This window comes from Manis javanica, chromosome 1, assembly GCF_040802235.1.
Source record: "Manis javanica isolate MJ-LG chromosome 1, MJ_LKY, whole genome shotgun sequence".
NCBI classification, from domain to species: domain Eukaryota; kingdom Metazoa; phylum Chordata; class Mammalia; order Pholidota; family Manidae; genus Manis; species Manis javanica.
Window position 1 is genome coordinate 232,035,444 of NC_133156.1, and position 3,344 is coordinate 232,038,787.

General features: G+C 43.0%; 1 long non-coding RNA gene across 1 annotated transcript; it reads right to left on the bottom strand.

Moving 5' to 3' along the window:
• Positions 1-1,005: 1,005 nt before the first annotated feature.
• LOC140850414 (uncharacterized) lies at positions 1,006-2,684 on the bottom strand. The gene is made up of 3 exons (XR_012133246.1): positions 2,447-2,684; positions 2,109-2,193; positions 1,006-1,586 (listed from the first exon to the last, which is right to left on the bottom strand). It is a non-coding gene; the product is annotated as an uncharacterized lncRNA (long non-coding RNA).
• Positions 2,685-3,344: the final 660 nt, after the last annotated feature.

Here is a 3,344-nt window from a genome sequence, read left to right on the forward strand (position 1 = left end):
CAGGCTCTAAATGATGCCTCTTCAGAGGAGGCTGGCACTTCAAAGCAATTCAATTCGAGTCTCAGAGGAAAAGGGGACCTCTGAGGTCCCCTCGGGGTACCTCACCTCAGGCACCACACCGCCCACAGAAGTTGCTGCTTTTCGAGGATCAGAGAAACCCAACCATCTCAGGAGGAGGCCAGCTTGATTCAGGGGCTGAGAATCTAAAATTCTCTGAGTGTTTCTTGGTTGGGTCCTTTCTCTCCATCACTACCAGCTAATCTTAGCTCACACCGTAGTACTTCTCCTCTGTGCTCTGGCCTCAATCTAACAGGTCCCCATCTGGCATTGTGCCCCATTCCCCTCAGTCACAATTGCCCAACATTCTCTGGAACTACAAGTCAGGTCATGCTGATTTTCTGCTCAGAAGCTCTTGGATCCTAAAGGCTCTGGTCTCTGTCTACCTGTCCTATTTTCATTTCCTCCCCTACCTTTCAGTTCCATTGGTACTGACATTACAGTTCCTTGCTTAGTCTATGGAGGTTGACGTCTGTCTCTGTGCCTTTGTGCTGCTGTTTCTGTTTCCAACACGTATCCTTCCTCCCCCTGGTGTTGGTCATCAGCTCTCCCCACCTGCATACTTCAGCACCCACCCCCATTTCCGGGCTGAGCTAAGGCCCTCTTTTTCCCCAGTGAACATCCTATACGTATCTTCCCAAAGAAGTGTTTCTCCCTTCAAAGAAATCATCAGTGGAGGCCAGGCAGATTCTGATAGCTTAAATATGTTGTTTTAAATTAAAATAAAAATCCTTTCAAGCTTTAGTGTTCCCTAGATGCCCTGTGACCCAATCTCATGGAGACAGTTTGTGTGATGAATTTTCAAGTCAGGCAAACTGGGTTCAAATGCTAATTCTGCCAATTACTAGTATGTGTCCTTGAACAATTTCCCAACTATTGAAATCATTTATTTTCTTTCTTTAACATACACACAATTGCTGCCAATTAGGGTTTTGGTAAGAATTGAATAATACCATGCAAAATAAGAAGTATTTAGCGCAGGAATGGTAAATATATGTTGATCAATGCATACTAGAAGTAGTATATCATATTAAAAAATATTTTTTGAACTTCTCAAAGACTCATTTCTGTTCCATAGAATGTTATTTTTTTTCTTTTTCTGGATATTTTGAAATTTATATGTGATGCAATGAAGGTCTAGGTTAGGATCACAGAAATACAGTAAGAGGCAGGCAGGTACTTCTACCACCCACGTAAGGGCACTGTCCTGAGGTTTAAATGAGTCAACAAATGTGAAGTTACCAGCAAGCAACAGGCACTCAAGCAATGTTCGGTCTCCTCACTGTTGACCAACCTTGCTCTTTGAGGTTGTTTCTTTTCTTGGAAAAAGATCTGAAGTCAAGCGGTGTTAGTCAGAATAATGTCTACCCCAAAAATGTCCATGTCTTAATCCCTAGAGCCTATGAATAGCTTAGGTTACAAAGCGAAGGGAAGTTAAGGTAGCAGATACAATTAAGATTGCTAATTAGCTGGCCTTTAAAACAGATGGTCCTGGAGTGTCCACGTGGACTCACCGTAGTCACAGGGTCCTGTGGGTGAAAGAGGAAGGCAGAAGAGGAGGATCAGAGAAGGAAATATGGCAGTAGAAGTAGGGGCAGGGAAATGTGATGTTGCTGGTCTTGAGGTGCAGGGAGAGCGCCAGAACCAAGGGATGTGAGTGGCTTCCAGAAACTTTCTAAAAGGCAAGGAAATGGACCCACCCCTAGAACCTCCAGAAGGGATGCACCACTACTGGGACTTGTGTGTAACCCAGTGAGAGTGGCTTAGACCTCTGGCAAACAGAACTGTGTGGTAATAAATCTGTGCTGTTTTAAGCCACTAAGCCAATGGTAATTTGCTACAGCAGTTATAGAAAACTACTATACAAATGAAGGAAAAAAAAATTGAATTTCCAGTGGCCAGGAGTCTGGAGCTTTTCTCGGGCATTGTATTGGTAGTTAAAGCAAGATTGCCTATGACATAAGGAACTGGATTTCTGGAGAAGCTCAAGAGCTCTCATGGCACATAAATCCTAACAGTTTACATGTCTCTCATCCTCTCTCATCCTTTACCTGTATCTTATCAGCAGACTTCAAGAAATCCAGTGTCTTCAGCGGTGACAAAAATGCTGGGGAGCCTTCCATGGGGCCGCTTTCCCTGTGCAAGACGGAAGGTGGTTTAATGCTGGTGAGGAAGAGACGTGGTGGCAGTTCTGTAAGATGCTGCACATCGGTTAACACTTTCATTCGGTAATGACAGTAATGATGACTGCTGATTGTTTAGCATATTTCAGGAGCTATGCATTGCTTCTAACGATCCCCAAGGAAAGAAAGAAAATTGGTATGAAGTAGGTAGTATTATATCTATTGTCAAAATTAGGAAACTGCAACATAGAAGCTAAGTGACTTACCCAAAGGTGTAGAGCCCATAAATGATGGTGTCTTTACCGATGTTGAGGTTCTGATCCAAGCCCATGCTTTGCATACCATACAGTACTGTCTTGTCTCCCTAACAAGTTGAGCCTCTTTTTCATTTTAGAATTAAAAAAGCTAAAATTTGTATCCCACGCTAGTTTATGAGCCCCACACCACAACATGAAACCAATCCTGTACACAGAGCTATTTGATGGATTAGACACTCAGTGTTCACTATTTCTATTAAGCTTTGCACAGCAATCTGCTGCTCTTGGTCCTGAAGAGCTATTATTTCACTACAATATCATATAAAACGTCACTGTATTTTCCCTGGCACATTCTGTGATATTCAGTAACAATGAAATCACAGGCTGTTAGGACATTTTCCCAGAACATAATGTGTCTCAGAAGAAACAATGTGATGTGGCTTATCCTGGTGTGTTATTTTCTCCAGAGCATTTGTCTCCTCCCCCTGCAAGCTCACACATTTTAAGCTTCACAAGTAACACTTTCAAGAGGACTGTGAAATGAAAGGCCCACACAGCCTGGAGAACTCCAGGGGGCATGGGTGTGTGTCTGCTTTCCTTAGGCGGATCCTGAAAAGGTACCGAATGTGGGAGGTGTTATGGTAGGTTTCATGAAGCCTGGGAAGCAAGAAAGAATTCCTTCATCAGCCTTATTTTTGCAGAACTTCAAAGTGAGGCCATGAAAGAATAGGTTTATGAGCAGTCAGGCTCGAAACTCACCATCAACTCTTATTTGTTTCAATTGTGTTTCAAGTCCATTGCTCCTGTGATTTTACACTGTGCTGGGAACTGACAAAGGTGATAAGCATACCAGTTTGTCAAAACCCTCCTAAATTGCCACCTGGATGTTTGCTTTCCTTCTGAGGCT